The following is a 15,186-nucleotide window of genomic DNA, read 5'->3' as shown; positions in this document are numbered from 1 at the left end:
AACATACTATGACCAATCACAGCCAAGGCCACTAAGTGATAAGTGCATGAGAAGGAGGATGGTGGGGGGGTGCACGGTGTAGCTGCAAAAATGTAGAAGCTATAAACCAATGATCTTGTAACATGTAGAAGCTATGAGCCAATGATCTCTCTGTAACCAAACTATAAACATGCAAGCAAGGTATACAAGTATCGATCTGCTTAGCAAGAAACGAGACTTGTCGGTCATCATCTGATGAGCTCGTCTCCCGGCGATTCCCACACCCCAGCCCGTGGCATAGGAGCTGGGGGAGACACAGGGGGGTGTGTGATCCTTTCCTCCAGGATCCCCCCCACTACCCTTCCCCAAACCTGGACGCACGGATACTTAAGGAGAAAACAAAGCATAAGGGGCTTTGGAGGTGGATACGGAGGGTCCCCCACGCTGCCGCTCAGAACCCCCCATTCTCCAGGACCCCTGCCTGTGGGACCTGCCCCAGCAGAGGGAAATACGAGGGGGGGACGGGACGGGACGGGACAGGACAGGCGGTGGTGCGGGGAAAAGCGGGACAGGCTGTGCAGACATCTCCAGAACGAAGGCATTGGGGTTAAGAGCTAAGGAATGGGATTCTTCCTATGTCTTTTATTTTGCAAATGACTTGAGTATGGGCAGTAGAAGCTGTGTGAGGGCTGGATGGGTCTGGAGCTCGCTCTTTGCCCAAGGGTTGTTGTGCTGATGCTCATGACAGTGGTGAGGCTCCTCCTCACAGTATCGTGTGGTAAAGCCCCACTTACCTTCTCTTTTTTTTTTTTTCTTGCCTAATGTTAAAAATCAGATTAAAATGTTCTCTGTGTGTTCCTCAGGAAGACTTTTATTTTTTTTTTTAGCTGAAGAAAACCTTTAACCCAATTTAAGCTTCAGCTTAGCACGACTGTATTTAGTTTAACAGTTCCTGACTGTCACCTAACTGTCCACTTTGAAGGAGACTCATAGCATCCCAGAATGGTTTGGGTTGAAAAGGACCTTAAAGCTCATCCAGTTCCAACCCCCTGCCACAGGCAGGGGCACCTTCCACTAGACCAGGCTGCTCCAAGCCCCATCCAGCCTGGCCTTGAGCACTGCCAGGGATGGGGCAGCCACAGCTTCTCTGGGCAGACTTCTGTGAGGTTCGGGTATCCTCATCCCTGTGTGTGTCAGCTCCATCACCCATTTGCTCAGGAACCTGAATTTGCTCCCCTTACTTGCACCGTGTGTTTGTAGTACTGCAGAAGCCTCTGGTGACTGAGTAAGCGCCTTGTACCCCAAATACTCTTTTCTCCCTGTCCTTCCTATGTACCTTCCTGGGATAGTTTTTTCCCTTGGTTGTGGATCTCTGGTGTTCCCATACTGAGTCTGTCACCGGATTGAGATCTAGAAGGGAGCCCCTTGTACAAGCCCCCCCCCCCAACAGGGGTCCTGGGGGACATGGCGGGGCCAGGGGAGGAGATGGACACAACCGCTGTCCCTGTTCCCAGGTGGCCCCAGGGTCCCCATCCCTCCTGGAACCCCCTGCCATGTGCTGGGAACACGGCAGGGTTTTAGGGAAGAAATAATCCCCTTCACCCCAATCTCTCTGAGACGGACACCCCAGCCCGTGGCATAGGAGCTGGGGGAGACACAGGGGGGTGTGTGATCCTTTCCTCCAGGATCCCCCCCACTACCCTTCCCCAAACCTGGACGCACGGATACTTAAGGAGAAAACAAAGCATAAGGGGCTTTGGAGGTGGATACGGAGGGTCCCCCACGCTGCCGCTCAGAACCCCCCATTCTCCAGGACCCCTGCCTGTGGGACCTGCCCCAGCAGAGGGAAATACGAGGGGGGGACGGGACGGGACGGGACGGGACGGGACAGGCGGTGGTGCCGGGAGGGTCCCCCCTGTACAGGGAACCCCCGTTTCCCCCCTGCTGCTGCTCCAATGTCACCGCGGCCGCACCTGCTGCTTGGCAAGGGTGCGGGGACCCGGAAGGGGGAAAGGACCCCCCCAAACCCACCCGGGCCGGGTGTAAGGGGATGTGTGTACCCCCCAAATACCCCCGTGAGAGATGGGATGCGGTGGGGGAGTCCCGGAGGGTGCGGTGCCCCCCGAGGGGGATCGCGGAACTCGGGGTACGGGGGGGGGGGTGTCATCCCCGTGATATAGCAATGGGGATCCGGGGCGGGGGGGGACGACACGCGGTGGCGGCTCCCAGGATGCGGCAGTAGGGTGCGGGCGGGGGGGGTTTGCGGTGACCCCCAAATAGGGAGAATGGGGCGGGGGGATCACGGGATGCCGCAATGAGGGGTACGGAGGGAACGCGGTGCCCCCCCAAGTCGGGGGTGAGACGGGGAGGAGGTGCCGGCAGGGGGTTGCAGGCAGGGTTTAGCGTTCCCCTTTCCCCTAGGGAAGGGGGATGCAGGCAGCGGGGTGATGGGGGTTAAAAGGGGTGCTGCCCCCCCACCCCACCCCACCCCCGAGGGGAGGGAAGGAACTGGGGTGTGCGTGGGGTCCTCCGGTGCCGACCTCACCTTGGCGAAGTAGAGCATCCACAGCTCGTAGAGCCGCTCCCGGGAAGCCATGCCGGGCCGGCACGGCACGGGCAGCTCCGCCCCCCCCCCATGGACGGGCCCTCCCCCAGGTACAGGGGGGGCGGTGACAAGGACCCCCCCAAGTAACTGATGCTAGAAGGGGGAGCTTTTCACAGCCCCCCCTTTTACCTTCTCCCCCACGCAGCTCCGCTGCGGGGGGGAGAAGGTAAAAGGGGGGGTGCGAAAAGGTTAAATGCCCCCTTGAAGTAATCGTCCCCTCCAATCAACGCAACTGAGCCTTGCGCGCCCTAGGACAGCGGGGGAATAAGCGTAGCAAGGCCACAAAGAGGATGATTTGGGACAATTTTACCTTTTATTTGTTAAATCCCATTTATTTTGAATCATTTTATGTGCACCCCACCACCGAAGCTCGGCGCTCGGTGGGTTGAAGGCGCTCGGCGCTCGATGCGCGCATGCGCGCTGCGGGTTGTACGGAGTATAAGGAGAAGGGGAAAGACGGCGGCGCCCGGCGGTGGTGTGGAGGTGGCACAGGTGGCACCACCACAGGGTGGTGAGGCCCTGGCACAGGTTGCCCAGAGAAGCTGTGGCTGCCCCAGCCCTGGCAGCGTTCAAGGCCAGGTTGGACGGGGCCTGGGGCAACCTGGTCTAGTGGAAGGTGTCCCTGTGTATGCCAGGGGGTTGGAAGTGGGTGATCTTAAGGTCCTTTCCAAACCAAGCCATTCTGTGATTCCATGAAAGATCAGATCTCCCTGTTTTATATGCCCCCAAAAATCGGAAACCAAGGAAAGGGAAGCCAAAAATAAAAATGCCAATAAAACAACTCCACAGTATCCTGTTACCTGGAAGCCATTGGAAAGTCATGTGGGAGCAGCCTTGAAGGTAAGCTTTCTGCTGTGCCAAAGCAGAGGAGCCGCACAGGGAAGTGCCATAGTCTCTTAACGTGTCTGTGCATATTTTCTGCCCGCTTATGATATATAAAAAAGCGTTTCTGAAGCTGATTGCTTATGAAACCGCTGCTTAGCTCATGTTTTCATTGCTGCCTTTTATTAACAGGAAAACCCCACCAAGTTTTTGCAGGGAGCCTTATGAAAGCTCCCGTGGTGACATTAGATCTTGTCAAGGTTAAGGTTGGTTTTCTGTGTATGTTTTAGGAAGCAAATGGTTCTAGCTCCCTAGGCCCTGCTGCAGGGAAAAGCGGGACAGGCTGTGCAGACATCTCCAGAACGAAGGCATTGGGGTTAAGAGCTAAGGAATGGGATTCTTCCTATGTCTTTTATTTTGCAAATAAGGGGAAAGATGGCGGCGCCCGGCGGTGTTGTGGAGGTGGAGGAGGAGGCCCAGGGCCTGGTGTTGGGGAGGCTGGAGGAGGAAGCGCGGCGGCGGCGGCAGGAGAGGCTGCGGGCTCTGAGGCAGCGCACGCTGCAGGTCGGCGAGGGGCTGGCGGTGGGAGGTGTGTGGGGTGGGAGATGGAGGGGTGTGGAGGTCTGGAGTGGGCCTCTGTGTGTGTGTGTGGATGGTCTGAGGTGGGCTTGGTGGTTTGGGGGAGGGGAGAGAAGGGATGTGGGGGTCAGGGGGTCTCCAGTGGGTCTGTAGTTATTTGGGATGTGGGGGGCAGAGGGTGTGGAGAGTAGGTCTAGAGATGTGAGAAGGATTGGGCAGGGACAGGAGCATCTGAGGGTAGGTGGGGGGTTCAGGGGTGCTAATGGGTCTGGAGCCCCCAGGCTGGGTGTAACGAGGGGTTCAGGTTGTGGGGCATTGGGGGTTTATGGGGCCAAGTGGGAGGAATGGCTGGTGCCTGGTGGGGTGTGTGGGGAAACAATGGGGAGCAGGCTGTGGGGTGGAGAGAGGAGGAGGGGAGAGTAGTGAGGCAGAGGGGGTGCCCTGCTGTGGGGAAGGGGATGTGGGGTGAGAGGGGTGCCAGAAAAAGCAGGGTGTGAGTGCTGGAGGGGGTTTGGGATTTATGTGATGGTCCTGAGCCTCCTTGGTCTTGTCTGTGGGTTTGTGTGGGCTCTGTATGACCCCAGGGCCTGTATGGCCTGTCCTCGGGCTTCCTCTGGCTTTTAGTTCTGCCTTTGCCATCCCTGGCCTTTGCTAACCCCCTCTCCCAGTGCGTGATTCAGCCTCTTGATTTTCCCGTGCTCTCTCCCCAGTTTGCTGTGTTTGCATCACATCTGGCAGCCAGGCCGCAACCTGGTTTGGTGGTGAGGATGGAAAGAGCTTCACCCCGGGACTAATTAATAGCATGTTGCGTTTCTCTGCTGCTTTCTGGGCCTTCAGCTTCTCATCCAGGAGATGCTGAGACCTCGTTGCCTGTAGTGCAGGCTTGAGGCTACTGAAGCTGTGTTGCCAAAGCCAGGGTCCATACATGGTGGTTTTCTTCTTGGATGTGTGTGCTGTGCATGGTGCGGCAGGCTCCTTGCTCCGCCCCAGGGGAATTCACTGTGGTTAGTGTAAACCTTGTGTTGCAGAAGGTGCTGCTGGCAGCAAAATATCTGGGCTCAGTTATTACATTTATCTGAGAACTTTTGCCGTTGCTTGGATTCTCACCCAGAAAACTGTGGTTGTTTTTCCTGGTGTCCTTGTTGCCTCTGCAGATGCTGAGCTCAGAACATTACAATGGGGTTTTTATTTTATTTTTTTTTAATTGGGGATGGAGTAAACTTGACAAACTCGGTCATTAATATCTTGGCAGCTCCTGCTGAGGAAGGCGGCCGTGCTCCAGTGTGTCTCTGCACATCCTGGCATCGCTTGGTTCTCCTCTTTTGGGCTAGTAGGGCAGCGCTAGCTCTGCTCCTCTTCCACCACAACATCCTGAATTTGTTGATCCAGCTTAGTATGGACTACTAGCGTGGGAAGACGCTCTGTCCTTCCACTGAGGGCCCTTCTCTTGGGGCCACTAAAGGGAGCCGTGGTTTGGTGGTCAGGCCAAGTGTGTTCTGCTCTGGTTCTTGCCTTGAGGTGTACATTATGGTCGGGGAACTGAGCTTTATGAATCAGGAGAGTGGGATACAGCCCTGTGATGACTCTTACCAGGAAGAAGAACCGTGGAAAAGAAAAGCGTCTCCTAAAAGAAAAGCTCTTTCCTTTATTTTCTGTCCCATCTAGCAAATCTAGAAGGAGCGAGGCGTTGCGGAAGGAGTCATGCGTGGAGTGCTGTTCTCATCTGCGTTATTGCTGTAGGGTTTTTGTTCTTAATTTTAGGTGAGATTTTCTGACGTGGTCTCTGTGAAAGCTAATGTGGCTGTTGTTTAACACAAATAGCATCTCACACACAGTACCACTGAACTGTGCCTTTGAGGGTAAAGCTCCTGGTAGACCTGTCCTGGTAAGTTTGTTGAAGCCTCTCTAAATCCATTTTTACTCTTGGCTTTTGCAGCTTCCTGAGACAGAGTTCCACCATTTAATGACAAAACTACTTCCTTTGGTTTAAAACCCATTAAATGGAAGTTGCCTTGGGTGCTCTCTCACGCAGCCCTTGTGAGAAATAAAATACTCACTCCATGTTCTTGTTCATGAGTTTATAGCGTGCTTGGTCTCCCTTTCAGATCCAGGCTGTGGTATGTGAAGTCTGTCTTTGTACACAAATCTCTCTGAATCACCTCGATGACTATTCCTGGTGCCTCCCTGAGTGCTGGGATGCCCTTTTGCTGTGAGCGGATCAGGATGTGGGGCACTTGTGAGTCGACAGCACTGGCATTTATTTCATGTTCCCCACCTCTCATGTTCTCACTTTGGTTACACAAGCCTGTCTTCAACAGTCAAAAGCTTGTCTGCTTTTTCCAGTCTTATTGGTCTTAACTGAGACCTTTCCACAGGGGCCTTCTCCAGGCTGAACAAGCCCAGCTCTCTCAGCCTATCTCCATAGCAGAGGTGCTCCAGCCCTCGGAGCATCTCCATGGCCTCCTCTGGACTCACTCCAACAGCTCCGCTTCCTTCTCATGTTCTAGGCCTCGGAGCTGGGTACGGGACTGCAGAACAGAGCAGGGAGGGAGAATCCCCTCACTCGACCTGCTGGTCATGCTGCTGGTGATGCAGCCCAGCACACATACTGTTGTCTCATTGCTCAGATGTCGTTTTACAACCCGTCTGCCAGCTGCTGCTGGATTTCCTTCTGAGCGATTTCACCTGCAGCTACTGTCATCTAGCCAGGCAGGTCTTTCCCAAGTCTTCTGTGGTGCTTGTGACAGCCCAAACCCTGGCAGAGGGCATGAGGGTCGAGCACAGGTGGCACCACCACAGGGTGGTGAGGCCCTGGCACAGGTTGCCCAGAGAAGCTGTGGCTGCCCCAGCCCTGGCAGCGTTCAAGGCCAGGTTGGACGGGGCCTGGGGCAACCGGGTCTAGTGGAAGGTGTCCCTGTGTATGCCAGGGGGTTGGAAGTGGGTGATCTTAAGGTCCTTTCCAAACCAAGCCATTCTGTGATTCCATGAAAGATCAGATCTCCCTGTTTTATATGCCCCCAAAAATCTGAAACCAAGGAAAGGGAAGCCAAAAATAAAAATGCCAATAAAACAACTCCACAGTATCCTGTTACCTGGAAGCCATTGGAAAGTCATGTGGGAGCAGCCTTGAAGGTAAGCTTTCTGCTGTGCCAAAGCAGAGGAGCCGCACAGGGAAGTGCCATAGTCTCTTAACGTGTCTGTGCGTATTTTCTGCCCGCTTATGATATATAAAAAAGCGTTTCTGAAGCTGATTGCTTATGAAACCGCTGCTTAGCTCATGTTTTCATTGCTGCCTTTTATTAACAGGAAAACCCCACCAAGTTTTTGCAGGGAGCCTTATGAAAGCTCCCGTGGTGACATTAGATCTTGTCAAGGTTAAGGTTGGTTTTCTGTGTATGTTTTAGGAAGCAAATGGTTCTAGCTCCCTAGGCCCTGCTGCGGGGAAAAGCGGGACAGGCTGTGCAGACATCTCCAGAACGAAGGCATTGGGGTTAAGAGCTAAGGAATGGGATTCTTCCTATGTCTTTTATTTTGCAAATGACTTGAGTATGGGCAGTAGAAGCTGTGTGAGGGCTGGATGGGTCTGGAGCTCGCTCTTTGCCCAAGGGTTGTTGTGCTGATGCTCATGACAGTGGTGAGGCTCCTCCTCACAGTATCGTGTGGTAAAGCCCCACTTATCTTCTCTTTTTTTTTTTTTCTTGCCTAATGTTAAAAATCAGAATAAAATGTTCTCTGTGTGTTCCTCAGGAAGTCTTTTATTTTTTTTTTTAGCTGAAGAAAACCTTTAACCCAATTTAAGCTTCAGCTTAGCACGACTGTATTTAGTTTAGCAGTTCCTGACTGTCACCTAACTGTCCACTTTGAAGTAGACTCATAGCATCCTAGAATGGTTTGGGTTGAAAAGGACCTTAAAGCTCATCCAGTTCCAACCCCCTGCCACAGGCAGGGGCACCTTCCACTAGACCAGGCTGCTCCAAGCCCCATCCAGCCTGGCCTTGAGCACTGCCAGGGATGGGGCAGCCACAGCTTCTCTGGGCAGACTTCTGTGAGGTTCGGGTATCCTCATCCCTGTGTGTGTCAGCTCCATCACCCATTTCCTCAGGAACCTGAATTTGCTCCCCTTACTTGCACCGTGTGTTTGTAGTACTGCAGAAGCCTCTGGTGACTGAGTAAGCGCCTTGTACCCCAAATACTCTTTTCTCCCTGTCCTTCCTATGTACCTTCCTGGGATAGTTTTTTCCCTTGGTTGTGGATCTCTGGTGTTCCCATACTGAGTCTGTCACCGGATTGAGATCTAGAAGGGAGCCCCTTGTACAAGCCCCCCCCCCAACAGGGGTCCTGGGGGACATGGCGGGGCCAGGGGAGGAGATGGACACAACCGCTGTCCCTGTTCCCAGGTGGCCCCAGGGTCCCCATCCCTCCTGGAACCCCCTGCCATGTGCTGGGAACACGGCAGGGTTTTCGGGAAGAAATAATCCCCTTCACCCCAATCTCTCTGAGACGGACACCCCAGCCCGTGGCATAGGAGCTGGGGGAGACACAGGGGGGTGTGTGATCCTTTCCTCCAGGATCCCCCCCACTACCCTTCCCCAAACCTGGACGCACGGATACTTAAGGAGAAAACAAAGCATAAGGGGCTTTGGAGGTGGATACGGAGGGTCCCCCACGCTGCCGCTCAGAACCCCCCATTCTCCAGGACCCCTGCCTGTGGGACCTGCCCCAGCAGAGGGAAATACGAGGGGGGGACGGGACGGGACGGGACAGGCGGTGGTGCCGGGAGGGTCCCCCCTGTACAGGGAACCCCCGTTTCCCCCCTGCTGCTGCTCCAATGTCACCGCGGCCGCACCTGCTGCTTGGCAAGGGTGCGGGGACCCGGAAGGGGGAAAGGACCCCCCCAAACCCACCCGGGCCGGGTGTAAGGGGATGTGTGTACCCCCCAAATACCCCCGTGAGAGATGGGATGCGGTGGGGGAGTCCCGGAGGGTGCGGTGCCCCCCGAGGGGGATCGCGGAACTCGGGGTACGGGGGGGGGGTGTCATCCCCGTGATATAGCAATGGGGATCCGGGGCGGGGGGGGACGACACGCGGTGGCGGCTCCCAGGATGCGGCAGTAGGGTGCGGGCGGGGGGGGCTTGCGGTGACCCCCAAATAGGGAGAATGGGGCGGGGGGATCACGGGATGCCGCAATGAGGGGTACGGAGGGAACGCGGTGCCCCCCCAAGTCGGGGGTGAGACGGGGAGGAGGTGCCGGCAGGGGGTTGCAGGCAGGGTTTAGCGTTCCCCTTTCCCCTAGGGAAGGGGGATGCAGGCAGCGGGGTGATGGGGGTTAAAAGGGGTGCTGCCCCCCCACCCCACCCCACCCCCGAGGGGAGGGAAGGAACTGGGCTGTGCGTGGGGTCCTCCGGTGCCGACCTCACCTTGGCGAAGTAGAGCATCCACAGCTCGTAGAGCCGCTCCCGGGAAGCCATGCCGGGCCGGCACGGCACGGGCAGCTCCGCCCCCCCCCCATGGACGGGCCCTCCCCCAGGTACAGGGGGGGCGGTGACAAGGACCCCCCCAAGTAACAGATGCGAGAAGGGGGAGCTTTTCACAGCCCCCCTTTTACCTTCTCCCCCACGCAGCTCCGCTGCGGGGGGGAGAAGGTAAAAGGGGGGGTGCGAAAAGGTTAAATGCCCCCTTGAAGTAATCGTCCCCTCCAATCAACGCAACTGAGCCTTGCGCGCCCTAGGACAGCGGGGGAATAAGCGTAGCAAGGCCACAAAGAGGATGATTTGGGACAATTTTACCTTTTATTTCTTGTAAGAAACTATGAATTAGGATATTGTTTATTAAGATTTATGTTAAGCCCAATGTAAAGGTTAGGCAATAAAAAGTATGAAATCGCTTACATAGACTAACAGTCGCGAACCGCAAATCGCCTATCGCTTATGCAAACATAGCAGATGTTGCCTAAAGATAGCTGTAAGATGTTCCAGGATATGGCAGAGATAAGACGAACAAAGGACATAGGAGTAGAGGGGTCAACAATGGGACAAAAGAGGAAGACTTCTCACTTCGGCAGAAAACGACCCCGTAACAACAGCTGAAGCATGGCAGAGTACCTGCACTACTTCATGAACACGGAAGTAAAGATGTATAAAAAGGGACTGTTTGAACTGCTCAGGACGGCAGTTGGCGGAGCGCAGACTCCCCTGTCGTCCAGCGCTGTCTTTGCTCATATTCTACTTGCTATAATTAATGAAATTTCAATTGGATTATGATCCGTTGTGGTCTCAATTTATAACACTTTCTGGTGCCGTGACTCGGATACGGAACGGTGGGCTTTGGTCCTCCGGGGGGGCGCCCCGCGACATTTCGCGGCCCCGCGGCCAACAGCTTACCTCATCCTTACCGACGAACCTAAATGCTAGAATATGAGCAAAGGGAAAACCGGTAAAATCCCATAAAAATTCTGTGCACGGGAGTCCGGACGAAGACGCAGGACGCGTAAGTATATTGCGAAACTTTCCGCAGAGCGAAATAGTTCGCGGCGGAGGACTGCAGAGTGAAATGGGTTCACGGCAGGTCTGCAGAGTGAAATGGGTTCACGGCAGATCTGCAGAGTGAAATTGTTCACGGCAGAGTTGTTCGCAGGTTTGCCGTTCGGGCGGGATTGGGTTTCCTGGAATATAACGAATGAGAGGTTCGATATACTGAACCAAGCGAGTGTGGACCCTTAAGTACTGCGGTTCCCATCTCCCGCGAGGGACTGGGCCAGGAACAAGGGGGAGCGAGTGAGTGCGTGTTCGGAGATGTTCCAGAAGATGGGGGCGAAGGGCAGCAAGCCTTCGACTCCCATGGGAAGGGTACCCATTGTATGTATAGGCGTAAGGGAATAAATGTAAAGGAAAAACGACCCTGGGTGTGCATACTTTGGAGGAACGATCCCCATGCACCTCAGCGCTGAATAAAGCACACCTACTTTACAACTTTAACGAGTTGTGGAGTCAACCCGCGTATCAATTTGGCGAGCCAGCCAGGAGGCCTCTGTTCGGCTGCAGGATCAGGTGAGGAGCGGATATCCTAAGCCCCCCCCCAGGCCGCTTGCCTGGGGGAGCTCCGCTTCTCATCCGCTCACTGCGGGGACAGACAGCGACCTGCGCCGGCTGCGGAGAGGCGGTATGCTTGGAATTTAGGTACTTTGGGGGGCCTGTAGGGCGTACGCGTGGCCGGGGCTGCTGGTAAGGCGTGCAGAGACGTCTGGCGCACAGCGGAGTTCCCCGTGGCAGGTAGGGCTTGCAAGCTGGGGGGGCTTGACCGATAGCGCGGCTGCAAGCGATCCTGGAGGCGGATCGGGCGAGCCCGGGTTTTCGCTGCATCCCAAGTTTTGGAGCCAGGGCGGACCTGCTAATGACCGTGTAGGAAGCAGGAGAAGGGCAAGCGGAACCATAGCGTGAGTGTGTGGGATCCCATGTGTTTCTGTGTGACTGAGACGTAGCGTAGCTACGAAGCGAGTGTGGAGTCCTAATCCGCGGTTCCGTGTCTCCGCGAGGGGAGCGCCCGGAGACGGACGAAGCGTTTATGTTTTTCTGTCCTGTGTCTTGTCTGTGTATAACCATCAAGCAGCTCAGAAAGCGGGGGAAGGTCCGGCTACCCGTCCCGCAGTGGATAACTTTACGAAATACAAGGGCAAGGGAATTTCCTATATGCCCTGTGAGAGTATGTGCCTTGTAGGAGTGTAACTGTATGGGACGGGTGGCATTTCACGTGGATATTGCCACTCAGGACAGCGGTGGGGCAGATACTGCTCGGGGTGTCTTACAAAACACTGCCAGGTAGAAAATTATAATTATCTAATCGGTGACCAGAAATAAAAGATTACTTTGTGGAGAAAAGCCACAAAATCCTGGCGGACTTCCGGGAAGTTAGAATGGAAAACTGAGAAAGGGTTTATAGAAGGTATCAAAGAAAATTTGAGAAGATGTGGTTACAAAGGAAAAAAAAATGGGAATACAACAATTAATGTCTCTCTTTTTGGGACAATCAACGGGGGATATCAGGAAAACCTTCGTAACCTGACATATGAGTGCATAACAAGTTTTGAACAGTGGAACCTGCTGTGGATACTAGGGCAGTGTAAATTTTGCTGGAACTGAAACTATGTTCTAACGACAGGGGAGTTGATCTGCAGAACCCAGAGATACTATCTTACTGAATCCCCTGAGGATATCATAAAACTTGTGTGTGGGTGCTCTCATATTTTAAGTGCATTTGCAGAGCACCGGGAAAGAGAAGCTATAGAGATTTGTAAGAGATTGTTTGAAATGGGAGCCGGTCAAAACAAGGGAATTCTGAAGAAAAGCCCATCGGGTTACATTTTGGCACATTGGAAAGAACTGGGAGGTTCTTCTGGGGGCTCGGTAAACAAGAAAACATTGGTAAAATATTGTAATCAATGGTGGCCTTTATAAACTTTGGAAAATCAGGAAAAATGGCCTAAAAATGGAATTCTGAATTCTAATGCATTTTTTTACAATTTATGTTGGTTTTGAGGTGGCCAAGAAAATGCAATGAAGTAATGCATGCAGACATGTTTCGCTTTAAGAAAGCACCTGGAGTGGCAGACAGAATGTGAAATTAATATAACCCTGCCAGATCCCTAATTTTGGTTTTGGAAAAACAGAAAGCTAAGCTGGAGAGATGTTGTTCAGCCTGTGATATTGGGACAGTCATCAAGAAAATTATATATCACAGGTACCTCCGAGAGGAGCACCCTCTGCCTCTGTCCTATCAGGTATTGATAAGGAGGAGGAAATTGCTGTCACTGGCAACAAGCAGCACATTCACATTCAGGGTTAAGAAGGGGTTAAACCAGAAGTGCTGTTGCAGAGGCAGGCATCTGTAACCCCTGCAGAGCAGGGTGAGCACCTGTGAAAAATAACAAATAAATAAATAAAAAAGGGAAAACCAAAGGGGAAAGGAGGGAAGCTCCCGCAGTTCCTGTGTTTGAGCATGAGATGGGTGCTGGGGCAGGCAGACAGACATGTTGACAGACGGGATTGAACGGTTGATGAATAAATGTGGATGGGAGTGAAGGAGGAAGCATGGAGAGTGTATAGGAATTGGAAATAGGTAGAAAAGAAAAAGCTGGGCCGTGCTACAGCCACGGCTGCGCTGGTTGCTTTGAAACTGGTGGAGGACGAATGTCGGACAGAAGTGGGGGAGTGACCTCCTCTTCTGTGGAACCGGATCGGTGTGAGTGCTATGAGGAGTTTGGACGCTGGGAGTGAGACTGCCCTAGTGGGAGTGCCATGGGGTGGCTCGGGTGACTGAATTGGAACTAGGCTGACGGGACCAGGGGAATCTTCCCTAGCAGATCCACTGGGTATAATGGAATTTTTGGTTGATACAGGTGCAATGTATTCAGTTTTAAACAAAGCTTTAATACCTTTGGGGACGATTATATGATGATAAAAGGGGCGACTGGCCAAGGTGAAAAGGCTTATTTTTATAAACTACTAAAATATCAATTGGGAAAACAATGGGGCATCCATAAGTTTTTGTATATGCCTAACTCCGCAAAAGCTCTTTTGGGGAGAGATTTGTTAGAACACTTGGGAGCAACCATTACTTTCAAAGGAGGCGAGATCACTTTAAAAAGGACCAACAGTATATAGAAATGTTAAAAGCTTAATTTTGATCACTAATCATGTCGAGGGAGAAGTCAGATTGAAGATATACTGGATCAGGTATTCCCAGGGATATGGGCTACAAACGTACCTGGAAGAGCTCCTAAAAGAATACCAGGTACAAACGGGGAACGTGCTGTTACAGTATGTAGATGATCTGCTCATAGCAGGGAATAATAAGGAGGATGTAAGAAAAGAAAGCATTCGACTTCTAAACTTTCTTGCACAAAAAGGCCTACGGGTATCACAAGAAAAGTTACAATTTGTGGAGGAAAAAGTGAAATATCTGGGACATTATTTGTTTAACGGCCAGAAAATATTGGAGCCAGTCGCATTAAAGGCCCAGTGACGAGACCCCACTGGAAAGTACTCAGTACTCCAGGGGACACCAAGATAACCCTGAAAAGATAACGTAATGATAGAGACTTTATTTAATTATTTTGCCGCATTATCTTTTGGCATAAAGTGTGTATTGCTGTTTATATTTGCTATAATTATTTCTCCTCTTTTCTATTGTATATGGAAGCGTACAAAGTGTGCTGAAGGAAATTGCTAAACTTATGCAACCACACAATAGTGAATATAGAAGATATGCTGATGTAAATAATGTATGTACTCTAGGTATACGAATTAGGTGCAATAATTTGAATTGCAATTGTTATCCATTTGCTTGTTTTAGGTGTAAGGTATGTCAGGATAAATGGTGGACACACTGTGAATGTGGATGCCCTCCAATAGGAGTTTGCACACAGTGTTGGAAAATCCAAAGAACTCTCACTGAGTGGAAACTAAAACAATTAGAGTCTAAAACAAGAAATTATTTGGGAATCCCATGAGTGGTGGGAGATTTTTGCCAAAGGAATAAACCCTCAATATTATTGTTACCACTCCAATGAACCGGTCCCCTTTATAGCCGAAATTTTGATTATAAAGTGTAGAAGGGAAGTACTAACTGTATCTTGCTTTGCCCCATTAGTTAAGGCTGCAAAGTGGGAAGCCTATGTAAACAGGCAGAAAGCCCGAAACAGCTGTTCTCCTGAAGAATTCCCTTGCTGCCGAGAAGATGGTACACCCCGTGGCTCGAAGCAACCGAAGCAACCGAGTCGACGGGCGAGGCAGAGGAGGAATAAACCGTGGAGAAAAGAACCAGAACAATGGGATGCAAAACCAGCAATGGCCGAACTTCCCCAGGACTGGTAAAAATATACTTAAATTGGCAAAAATTGACAGACACCCTTTTTCCTGGTATACCGTTAGTTTTGTTATTGATAATAACCCAAGCAAATGGAAACCCGCATGAACCATTAAAGTGGGAATTAATATCCTGGGAAACATCCAAAGTGATAACCACTTTCACTGGGGCGGGACAACCTGAATTCCCTGTACAACCTTAATGTAGAACTCCGGAAAAGGTTAAATCAACGTAAGAAAGATCGTCCAGCGCTGTCTTTGCTCATATTCTACTTGCTATAATTAATAAAATTTTAATTGGATTATGATCCGTTGTGGTCTCAATTTATAACAGGGTGTCAT

At 52.1% G+C, this 15,186-nt stretch overlaps 1 long non-coding RNA gene across 1 annotated transcript; it reads left to right on the top strand.

Moving 5' to 3' along the window:
- Window positions 1-3,819: 3,819 nt before the first annotated feature.
- Window positions 3,820-15,152, top strand: LOC136008152 (uncharacterized). The gene is made up of 2 exons (XR_010610000.1): window positions 3,820-3,970; window positions 14,630-15,152. It is a non-coding gene; the product is annotated as an uncharacterized LOC136008152 (long non-coding RNA).
- The last annotated feature ends 34 nt before the right edge of the window (window positions 15,153-15,186 follow it).

The sequence above is a fragment of the Lathamus discolor genome, chromosome 2 (assembly GCF_037157495.1).
Source record: "Lathamus discolor isolate bLatDis1 chromosome 2, bLatDis1.hap1, whole genome shotgun sequence".
NCBI lineage: Eukaryota > Metazoa > Chordata > Aves > Psittaciformes > Psittacidae > Lathamus > Lathamus discolor.
The sequence above is the reverse complement of the archived record's forward strand: the minus strand, read 5'-3'. Positions and strand labels throughout refer to the sequence as shown.